Genomic DNA, 11685 nt, shown 5'->3' on the forward strand with positions numbered 1-11685 from the left:
GAGACTTTTGAAAGCTAAGATGTAAGATGTCAACTAACTTAAAGCTTTTCTTTTCAGGCCAATGAACTACCAGAACAATAGTAGAATTCTAGAAAATGAAAACAGGGGAAGACCCCACTCCTTGATAATAAGAATTTTCCTTGATATATCCCCAAGGAAGCAATTCTGTACTTTCTGTTCAAGTTATTTAGAACCTAGATGATGTCATTGCATTTAGGAAATTGAGAAAGTGGAAACAACATGATGTGTGAAGAAATCATGCAGGTGAGAGAGACCCAATAGTCACAGCTGGTTAAATGTTTTCATCCTGGGGCTCTGTAGTCCCCACCTAACTAATCCTGGTAAAGCAGTCAACAGCAATGACATGTGTTTTTCCTTCTTCCTCAACTATGCCTTGTTATTATCCTGCTTTTCTTCAAAAAATAGATTATGTTACCTAAGTTCCAGGTAATTTGGGATTTCCATTATTTCTCCCAAAAGTAGTGTTCCTAGTCTGATGAAGTGGACACACCCTGATTGCAGAAATTAAAAACCAGACTCAGAGAAGTTAAGATGGCAGCTTTATTTCACAAAAATAGCAGAATCTGAATTGGTTGGACTGTGATCACTTTTGAGTGTTTGCCGTAAAATTTTCAAATACCCCAAAAGAGTAGTAAAATGCCTTCCCCTGTTCCCATCAGACTCAACAATAAAGATCTTGCCATATTTGCTTTACTTGTTTGTTTATTCATTTTTGCTGAGATATGTTGAGTTCCTTTGTTCAACCTCCTCCTCTCTGAAATCTGTCTCTCACTCTCTAGTTGGGACGGAGTGGGTGCTGCCTCTTTGCTGACATTCACTCAATGCAAGGGGCAGGAATGGTCAAGAGGGCTCCATCTCACAGTCCCTAAAGCTCATGGTAGGGAGGAGGAGGTAGCCCCCCATTAGTGTGGGGCACGAATGAACAACAAGGCTCTACCCACAGCTTCCAGGACAGCCAGGCTGAGTGAGGAGGGAGAGAAATTATTTTTGTGTGGTATCACTGAAGAAGTGTTACCTTAAAGTATCTTAGTTTATCTACCATCTTCTTTTCACTTTTCAGAATTTGTTTAGTTTCCCGTTGTTGTTGTTGGTGGTGGTGGTGGTGGTGGTGTTGGTGTTGGTGTGTGTGTGTAGGGGTTTCACTTGTAAATAGCAGGAGGAATAGGGCAAAATGTGCTTAGTCCACGTTGTTCAGAACTGGAAGTCCATTGCTATCCTGTTTAAATTTCTTAAGATGGATATGTCTCTAACTGGTTTTCGGCATTTATTCCTTTCCAGTATACATATTTATTTACATTTCCCTTAAAGCATGGCTTTGGTTGCATTCCATAAATATATATGTGTGTGTTATTTTTATTACCACTCGGTTTAAAATATATTCCAGATTCTGCCTAGCCCATCCGCTGAAGTCTCATGGATCATGAATCCATGGTCAGGATTGATTTTCTTAATTTTCAGACCAACTATAATTATCTAGGAAGGATTTCATTACTGATTTCTACCTTTATTGAATTTTGGTCAGAGAATATACTTATATTATTAGTGTTTTGAAATTTGCTGCTGTTGCTCTATGGCCCAGCATATGGTCAAATTTTATTAACATTTTATATATACCCAAATAGATGTGTATTCTACAAAAAAAAACAAAAACCTATTACATCAAATGTCCTGATGGTGCCAAATTTTCCATACACTGTTTTCACTGTATTACTGCATGTGTTTATTCTATTTGGTAATTGGAGAATATTTATCCTTATAGTTCTGCCAATTTAAAAATATATATATTTGAGGATATTTATTACAAGCATACAAAGACACATTTGTGTTATGTTCTTGGAAGATTTAATCTCTTTATCATTATGATTAATCCATTAGTAATTCCAGCATAGTGTTTTTGCCTTAAAGTTCACTTTGCCCATTATTTATGTTGTAGGTTTAAATGTGGTAATAATTTGTGGCCAAGGATGGTAATGTCTTTCTTCCACAGAAAATTTTATTTCCTTCTGCTAGTTAGCTGTGAGGCCATCAGTGATCCAGGATCAGCTTAAAACACTCCTGGAGATAGAAATGACTTAGAGCTGGGCTGAAGGCCTACTTCCCTTTCACTCTGACTCTCAATGTGCATCGCTTTGGAGGCCTCTACATAAGACAACAACTAAGGGAAAAATTAAAAGACAGATTTGTCAGGGAGCTGTCTGACAAATCCAGTATATGAGAAAATTCAGTATATGAGAAATCCAGTATATGATATAGCTTTTTTAGCAGGCCAAGAGGATGGCAAAAAGGAGTAACAGAAGTCAGTTCTAGATTACAACAGACTCAAAGACTCATGCAATGATCATGCAATTAATGGACAGGTTTCGATATTGATTCAAGGAAACCAAGTGTGAGGGACTCGAGAGAGAATTGGGAACTTCAAATAAGGATAGAGTAAATTAATATTAAGGAAGTGTTGTTAATTTTGTTCAGTGCATTATGGTTATATAAGTAAGTGCTCTCGTGTGTTTGAGAAATATATGAAAATATTTTGACAAGATGGACTTGTATTTAATTTAGTTCAGTAATAAAAAGGAAAGAAAATAAAGTGAGATGAAACAAGTGGGGCAACATGTCGATAATTGTTGAAGATGGAAGATGAGTTTCTGGACACTTAATTGTTTTTTCTCAGTGTGTGCTTTTTAAAAATTTCATAATAGAAGAATATTTCATTCTTGTGCAAGAGAAAAGCAGACAATACACACTTTCTGGGTTTTATGTGTGTGTGTATTTTCTCTTGGTGGTGGTGGTTCTAAACTTTTTCTGGACTTGAGTCCATATCTCACAAAATAAATCACGGCTGCTCTGATTTCAACTGATTTGTGGAATAATGAGGCATGTGGTTGATTTTTTTTTTCGTATTTATTAAGAGCAAGTTAGAAGTAGGTGATGTGATACCTAACGATGAACTCAAAGAAGAAACATTTTCAAGATTTTATACAGGGTTTACTCCCTTTAATACTGCAATGCTCTCTCCAACTCCCTGACAGTGTAGCTTTCACTTATCTAAAGAGACCACAATTCTTTAGCGTGAGCAATTAAAACCAAGGAAATTTGAGAAGTTTTTGCCGCATCCGCATTATGACCTGATTAACGTTTGTGCTTTTGTCATTTCTTGGTGCCTTGGAGTTTGAGTTCCAGATGCATCCAGGTGTACATGGAACAAAGGAAATTCAGTCCAGGTAAGACTGAGATAGTGTTCCTTAAATTTGGTGTCCGGTGCAGCTTATGCCAATCCTCCTTCAAAATCTTCTACACATGTCTTCCACTTTAGGATGGTTTGTATTTTCTTTCTGTATTTCAAGCTTCACTTTTCTCTCCTTCACAAGATATTTTCTTGACCACTGCCAAACTAGTATGGTTACATGTATAATTTTTAAAAAGTGAGAAAAAGAAAAGGGAAGGCTAGGCTTGACCAGAGGCACAGAATTCATCCACACTGAACCTCATTACAGGTTTCCACTGTCTGAAAGTAGGGCGTTCTAGAGTATCCCCCACTTTCTGAACATTGGGATTACTTCGTTTTTATGAAAGACTTACATTTAGTGTGGTAATGGCTTTTTTCGTAACAGTGAAAATGCTCTTTGGATTTCTTCTGGGTAGCAAAGTCAGGTACAAATCTAAGTCTTTTATAAAAGCAAAGTGGGGTAAAGCAAGGGATACTTGTATTCAAAACACCAAAGGGCCACCAGGCCAGAAGCACAACTGCGTGTCCAGGAGTGTAGAACGTTAGTGTAGAAGATCCATGTAGCTGAAGAAACTTCTACGCCAGGCAAGCGTGTCAGTGGCGCTCAGTCCACCAGAGATCTGTGCTTTTTTTTGAGACATTTCGGCTCCAGAAAGATGTGTCTATGGAAAAGTACTCAGTGTGGTAGTCCACATCTCTGACAGTGTCGGGAATGTAGTTAATGTTGTCCTAGGGCATTGCAGGAAGCAGAGTCCAGACGCTCCCAGGGGCCCCTAGCACACCAGCCCCTGGGAGGCGTGACCCGTGGCCTCTGCTCTACTCTGACACCCTGGAAAGCAAGAGTTCAGGAGCTCCGAATAGCGGGAAGGAGGCACTTCTGCCCCCAGGGTCGGAGCAGTAGATGATATCCTCTCGGGCATTCTGGGAAGTGTAGGCCGGAACTCCGTGTAGTCTCAGACACTTCCGTTCCCAAGAAGCAGGTGCTGGGGCATTCTGGGAAGTGTTGCTCTACAGCGGCCAGCGGTGGCTGGCACTTCCGGCCGAGGTGTGGGAGGTTATGGCCATCGTTCCCCTCCCACTGGTTGTCAGTTAAGCATCCCGTAACCCTTAGAACTTTTCCCACCTGCTCTTGAGGCAGCAACAACTCAGTAGTCTGTATGAAGGGGGAGAGAATGGATATTTGAGGTATGGGGAGGGCAGCTGTAGTTCCCTTAGGCCGAGTCTTCTCCCGTTTGGGGAGGTTCTTGCCTCCCTGGGGCGGGTGCGGCTTGAGTCTCTCCTCCCTCTCGCCCAACTACCAGCCACTTCCTGGCAGGACAACATTGGGAAGAGTTACTTAGTCTGTGCCTTGTTTGCTCATCTGTAAAATGAGTAGATGATAGTGCCTTCCTAATTAAGTGTTGGATTGCTTGGTGTGGCTTGCTCTGGCAATGGTGATATTTCACAGCCTCCTTTCCTTCCGCACTCTTGACTTCCCCAGGACGGTGTGGAAGTGGAGGCAGTGACCCCTTGGCTCCTGGCAGCAGGGCCCTATGTAAGTAGGACTTGGCATTCTTCTTCTACAAAGATATTTACATAAATCGGAGAATATGTGGGATGTGTCCTTGGTCGTGAGCAATACTAGTAATTAAGCCTTAGTTTTTAAGTTCCAGTCTAAGCTTTCTAAGCTTTCTTTGTACTATGAAAATTAATAAAGAGAAACCTCACTTAAATGGAGTGGGGAGATGGGGCGCCTGGGGGGCTCAGTTGGTTAAGCGTCTGACCTCTGCTCAGGTCATGATCTCAGGTTGGTGGGTTCCAGCCCCACTTCAGGCTCTGTGCTGACAGCTCAGAGCCTGGAGCCTGTTTCAGATTGTGTCTCCCTCTCTCTCTGCCCTTCCCATGCTTGTGTTCTGTATGTCTCTCTCTCTCACTCTCTCTCTCTCTCAAAAATAAATGAACCTTCAAAAAATACGTTAAAATATGGAGTGGGGAGACCAGAAAAGGGAGTTCTCACCCCCTACTATTTGAGGTCAATCACAGGAAGAACTGCCAATTACAGATCCCTACAGAAGAACAGGAAAGACTCACTTACAGGCCCCAACAGGAAAAGAGGTACCATGCATCTCCTACAAGAAATCCACTGCCCCAGCACCATAGCCAATGAGAAACCTCATCACTCTGGACTGTTGCTTTTCTCAAATGGACTTTATGCAAAGCAACCTCTCCCAATTCCCTCCTTCTCCATAGAATAATGTGCCTCTCCTTTGTTTGTTGGACTTACCTATAGTTTTGATATAGCTTCCATGTCCAAATTGCAGTTCTCTGCTATTCCCAAATACACCCCTTTTTCCTAGTAAAATAACTTTTGTTTTTAAGGTCAACAATACAAATTACTTTAGGGTGACCCTATGAAATGTGTATTTGCTGTTTAGGAATTAATGCTTAAGCTTTTAATTTACTTTAAAAACAAACCTATAACATGAGACTATAAGTAATAGCATTTATGAGAAAACTGTATTTCCATAAACAGATTTAAGAAGAAAGGTGGCAATATTTTACATTTTTGCAGATCTCTTTAATTTCTGACTTTAAGAAAACAGGTGGATTTTTGTATCTTCTGTGTTCTATCTGTTGTGATAATATTGTTTTGGTTAAGTAATGAAGAAAATCCAGCCTCCCACAGTTATAGTTGGAAAAGAATTACCTTAATAGATTACAGATAATATTATTCTTTGATACTGCACCAAAGTTCGACAAGTGATAGTTTTTTAAAGGCTATTGCAGTGTAGAGTCTGAAACCATATCGGGTACTTTTTGTATTCCATTACATTAAGAATCCTTTAGTCTGTCTTGTACTTTGAGTCTTCTATCCATTCATGGTTTTGTGACATTGTGCATTGCTCATTTAGAGAATATTAAATCGCTGAGTTTTGCAGATCTTTCAAATACTGACATTTTTTATCTTACAATATCTTTCTCAATTTTTTATTTAAACTCTAACTAGTTAACATATAGTGTAATATTGTTTTCAGGAGTAGAATTTAGTGATTCATCACTTATATATAACAGTGCTCTTCCCAACAAGTGCCCTCCTAATGCCTATCCCCCATTTAGCCCATTCCCCCCTACTCACCTCCCTTCCAGCAACCCTCAGTTTGTTCTCTGTGTTTGAGTCTCTTATGCTTTGTCTCCATTTCTGATTTTATCTTATTTTTCCTTCCCTTCACCTATGTTCATCTGTTGTGTTTCTTAAATTCCACATTTGAGTGAAGTCATATATTTGTCTTTCTCTGGCTGACTTCTTTAGATTAGCATAATATGCTGTAGTTCCATCCATATTATTGCAAATGGCAAAATTTCATCCTTTTTGATCACTGAGTAGTATTCCATTGTGTGTGTGTGTGTGTGTGTGTGTGTGTGTGTGTGTGTAATACACACCACATCTTCTTTATGCATTCATCAGTCAATGGACATTTGGGCTCATTCCATAATTTGGCTATTGTTGATAGCACTGCTATAAACATGGGGGAACATATACCCCTTTGAATCAGCATTTTTGCATCCTTTGGATAAATACCTAGTAGCACAATTGCTGGGCTGTAGGGTAGTTCTAATTTTAATTTTTTGAGGACCCTCCATACTGTTTTCCAGAGTGGCCACACCAGTCTGCATTCCCACCAACAGTGCAAAAGGGTTCCTCTTTCTCCACATCCTCACCAACATCTGTTGTTTCCTGAGTTGTTAATTTTAGCCATTTGACAGGTGTGAGGTATACCTCAATGTGGTTTTGATTTATATTTCTCTGATGATGAGTGATGTTGAGCATCTTTTCATGTGTCAGTTGGCCACATGGACGTCTTTCTTGGAAAAGTATTCATGTCTTCTGCCCATTTCTCCACTGGATTATTTGTTTTATGGGTGTTGAGTTTGATAAATTCTTTATAGATTTTGGATACTAATCCTTTATCTGAGATGTAATTTGCAATATTGATTTTTTCCTTTGCTGTGCAGAAGCTTTTTTATCTTGACGATGTCCCTAGTTCATTTTTGCTTTTATTTCCCTTGCCTCCAGAGATATGTCTAGTAAGAACTTGCTGTGGCTGAGATCAAAGAAGTTGCTGCCTGTTTTCTCCTGTAGGATTTTGATGGTTTCCTGTCTCACATTCGGTCTTTCATTCATCTTGAATTTATTTTTGTGTATGGTATAAGAAAGTGGTCCAGTTTCATTTTTATGCATGTCACTGTCCAGTTTTCCCAGCACCATTTGCTGAAGAGACTGTCTTTTTTCCTTTGGATACTCTTTCCTGCTTTGTTGAAGATTAGTTGGCCATACACTTTTGGGTCCATTTCTGGGTTCTTTATTCTGTTCCACTGATCTATAGACACATTTCTTTAGAAATAAACTAGCACTGGGGTGCCTGGGTGGCTCAGTCAGTTGAGTGTCCAACTTTGGCTCGTGTCTTGATCTCACAGTTCGTGGGTTCAAGCCCCACATTGGCCTCTGTGCTGACAGCTCAGAGGCTGAAGCCTGCTTTGGATTCTGTGTCTCCCTCTCTCTCTGCCCCTCCCCTGCTCGTGCTCTGTCTCTCAACAATAAATAAATGTTAAAAAAAATTTTTTTAGAGAAATAAACTAGCACTAATGTGTGGCTCCTGTACATGTCACGTGGTGTCTTTAATGATAATGATGGTAATTACTAGCATCTATTGATCACATATTAACAGGAAGAGCCTTGACTACTTTGCATGTATTAATTTGTGTATTTCTATATGAACCTGGTCTTATTTTACAGATGAGAGAACAGAGGCATGGAGAGGTTACTTGAACAATGACTTGTGCTAAGTGTCACACAGCCAGGGATAAACCTCAGTGGCCAGGTTCCATTCCACGTTCTCTTGGCCACTACACTCTGCTTTCATTAGGTTGTAGGGGCACCTGCGTAGCTCACTTGGTTAAGTGTCTGATTCTTGATTTTGCCTCAGGTCATGATCTCACAGTTTGTGGGTTTGAGCTCCACTTCAGGCTCCACACTGTCAGCATGGATTGGCATTACTTGGGATTCTCTCTCCCCCTCTCTCTCTCTACCATTCCCCTGCTTGCACTCACGCTCGGTCTCTCAAAATAAATAAATAAATAAACTTTAAAAAAGGATGTAAAGTAGGCTTGGCAGCTAATGAGAATGAGGCCAAATCTGAGTAGGAAGCATCTTGAAGCAGAGGATATTTAAACTGAGAATAATTAAAGTCTAAATGCCAGCTGAGCAGGGAAGGAAGGCATGATAAAATAAAAAGAACAGCACAAGCAAAGACCTCGAGGCCTTTGTGGGAAAGCAAGGGACACACTCAGGCTGGAAATTTAGAGTGGAGAGAAGGCTTAGAGAGGGAGGGGAACGGTTCTGACCTGGAAAATTTCTGTGAATTGTGTGTTTATCCTAAAGACACAGAGAAGCCACAGAGCTATGTCATGCAAGAACATAACCACGTTTCCATCTTAGACCGAACACTAACAATAAGAAGCCAAGTTAATTGATCAGGGGTAAATATTCTGGGACGTTAAGGCTCAAACTCTGGATCCAGACTTGCTAGTTTTTTTTTTTTTTCAACGTTTATTTATTTTTGGGACAGAGAGAGACAGAGCATGAACGGGGGAGGGGCAGAGAGAGAGGGAGACACAGAATCGGAAACAGGCTCCAGGCTCCGAGCCATCAGCCCAGAGCCCGACGCGGGGCTCGAACTCACGGACCGCGAGATCGTGACCTGGCTGAAGTCGGACGCTTAACCGACTGCGCCACCCAGGCGCCCCAGACTTGCTAGTTTTGAAACTGAGTGCTAACACTTATAACTTTGGGCAGGTTACTTAATCTCTCCGGGCCTCAGGTTCAAAGATGTAAAATACGGGCAATGTTATCACACACTTCATAAGGTTGTTGTGTGGGTTAAAAGGGACTATGTATACATGCTGTGTGAGCCAAAAATGAAATCCTTGTAACAGACATTTTAGTGTAATGTAAAAGCATGACAAAAGCAAGAAAATATTGGAAGGAATATATGGGGCACCTATAGATATTTTAAGGTATTCCCTTCTCTCTCATTCCCTTCACTTGTCATTTGAAACTTCAGTGTTACCTTTTGTTAACCTTAAAAATACAACTGCCAGTTATTTTATGAGCAAAATTGGGTTTATTTGGGAATAGCAGAGAATTCCAATTCAGGACGAGCAAGCTGCAGCAAAACCATAGACCTGTCTCCAGAACAAAGGAGAGGAACAGTCTATTAATGGAGGAAAGGGGGGAAATTGGGAAGACGGTGAGAAACAGAATGTCCCTTGGAATAAACTGGGAGTTTAAAGCACAGTGGCTTTTCATTGGTTGAGTTGTGGCAGTCTCTCATTGGCTGGGCTGTTGCAGAGTGGGGGCAGGGGAAAGGAGGGAAGCCTCCCGCTGGGATAGTGAAGTAGAGTCCACCTGCACAGTGTGTCTCTTCCCATTGGGTCTGCAATTGATGGGGAGTGACAGACCATGAGAGCTCCCCCTGCTGGCCTCCTTTCTCCATTCTAAACAAGAATTCCTTTTATGAATTTTTAACTTTGAACAAACACAAATGTCGTGTCTGAAGACTACTTTTTAAATATCTAGTTAACATGATTTCTTTATCTTTCAAATTCAGAAAGCCCCTTGGGGTGGAGGGTAATAAGAATTGCCTGCATTAAAAAAAAGAAAAAAAGCTGATCTGGGGGAGCATGTGAGTGGCTCAGTTGGTTAAGCGTTGGACTCTTGGTTTAAGCTCAGATCATGATCTCAACGATTCATGAGTTGGAGCCCCACATCATGCTCTGTACTGACAGCACAGATCCTTGGGATCTCTTTCTCCCTCTCTCTACCCCTCTCCCCCACCCCTCGAAATAGATAAATAAACTTTTTAAAAAGTGAATAGAAAAAAAAAAAAAAAGATGATCTGGTAGGTCTAAAATAAAGTCAGCCTTCCTACTCTGAGTATTTGCCCCCAAGAGCACTTACAAATCATGAAGCTACCCTTTCTTCTTAGAGACACCTCTGCTAGTATCTTATAATGGAGAGACACAAGAAGCTGACAATCTGGAGGCTTGGAAGCCTGGATGACAGACTCAGCTCCCTGCCTGGCATGCTGGGAACCCATGTGCGATTCCTTTACTCCCGGTGAGGCAGGTTAGCATAGGGGTACCAGAAAGGACTCAGGTCACCAATCACCTGGGTTCTCACCTAGTGCAGTGGTTCTCTGCCCTGACTGAGTCCTAAAATCACCTAGGGCCCCTCCCCAAATTACGGATGTCTTGACAGATTCTGATTTCGTTTTAGAAGAGGCTTAAGTAATTTTTTTGTTTATGTGCATATAAAAAATATTTTATTTATAATTATATATAAATATAACATATATATAAATATAATGAATATATATATTTCAGATTCTAATTTAGTTTTGAAGAACTTTAGGCAAGTTTTGAGCGTCCCTGAAATTTTAGCACGCTGCCAGGGTTGGGAGATACTATCTTGGAAGTTAAGGCTCTGGGCAAAAATCCTGGCTTTTCTGTTGGCTACTGGCTTATCAGGAAAAAGTTCCTGAACTCTCTCTGTGCCTTAATTTTCTTATCTGTAAAATGAGGATAACTATTGTCCTTATCTCCATCTTATTGCTGTGAAAATCAAACAAGATATTAAATATAAAGCACTTAAATTACTGCCGTGATATGCGTAAGTGTTCCATAGATGTCAGCTGCTGTAATTATTATTGGCAGAATTTTATTAATGTTTACATTTCATTATGGGATGGAGACTGCCAGCAGTCAGTCAGCCATGGGGAGGATTTCTTATTTTTACAGTGAGCAGCAAAGAAGGCCACCCAATGTAAAATAACCAATTTTCCATTGACATTTGAGCAAGACCTAAGGAAAGGGAAGAGTCATCCTATGCTATCTTCAGAGAGTTCCAGGCACAATATAAGCCCCTTTCAAAGGGTGGCTTTCAGAGTTTGTGTTGTGCCCTGCTCTTTTCATTCTCCCAGGCTCTATCTGTGTTGTAAAAGATGAGCTTTTTCACTCCCTCCCCCCCCCCTGGAATTTATGGAGCTCTGAATTACTATTTGGTTGTAAAATAATGTATGTTATCACTTCTGCTTTCTTTCCCCCTTCATTTTCATGGAGAAACCATCTCAAAGGAGCCAAAGGGCCACTCTCTGCTTAAACACTGCCTTTCAGGAGTGGGTGATAAGGTATCTTCTCCCAAACTTGCAAGTTATTCCAACTATCCCAGGGCCTCACAGTCCCTTGGACATTGGCATCTTTCCAATATGATACTCAAGACAGAAAAAGGATTTAAACTCTGTATGAAAATATCCCCTGGTAATCTATCTGTAAACATTTTACTAAACATTTTGAGCAGAGCCCCGAAGTTCCGATGTGCAGTCTGGCTCTGATTCTCAAACACT

The sequence above is a fragment of the Lynx rufus genome, unplaced genomic scaffold (assembly GCF_022079265.1).
Source record: "Lynx rufus isolate CCGP_SWC_20201006 ecotype Redwood Valley unplaced genomic scaffold, mLynRuf1.p SCAF_16, whole genome shotgun sequence".
Taxonomy (NCBI): domain Eukaryota; kingdom Metazoa; phylum Chordata; class Mammalia; order Carnivora; family Felidae; genus Lynx; species Lynx rufus.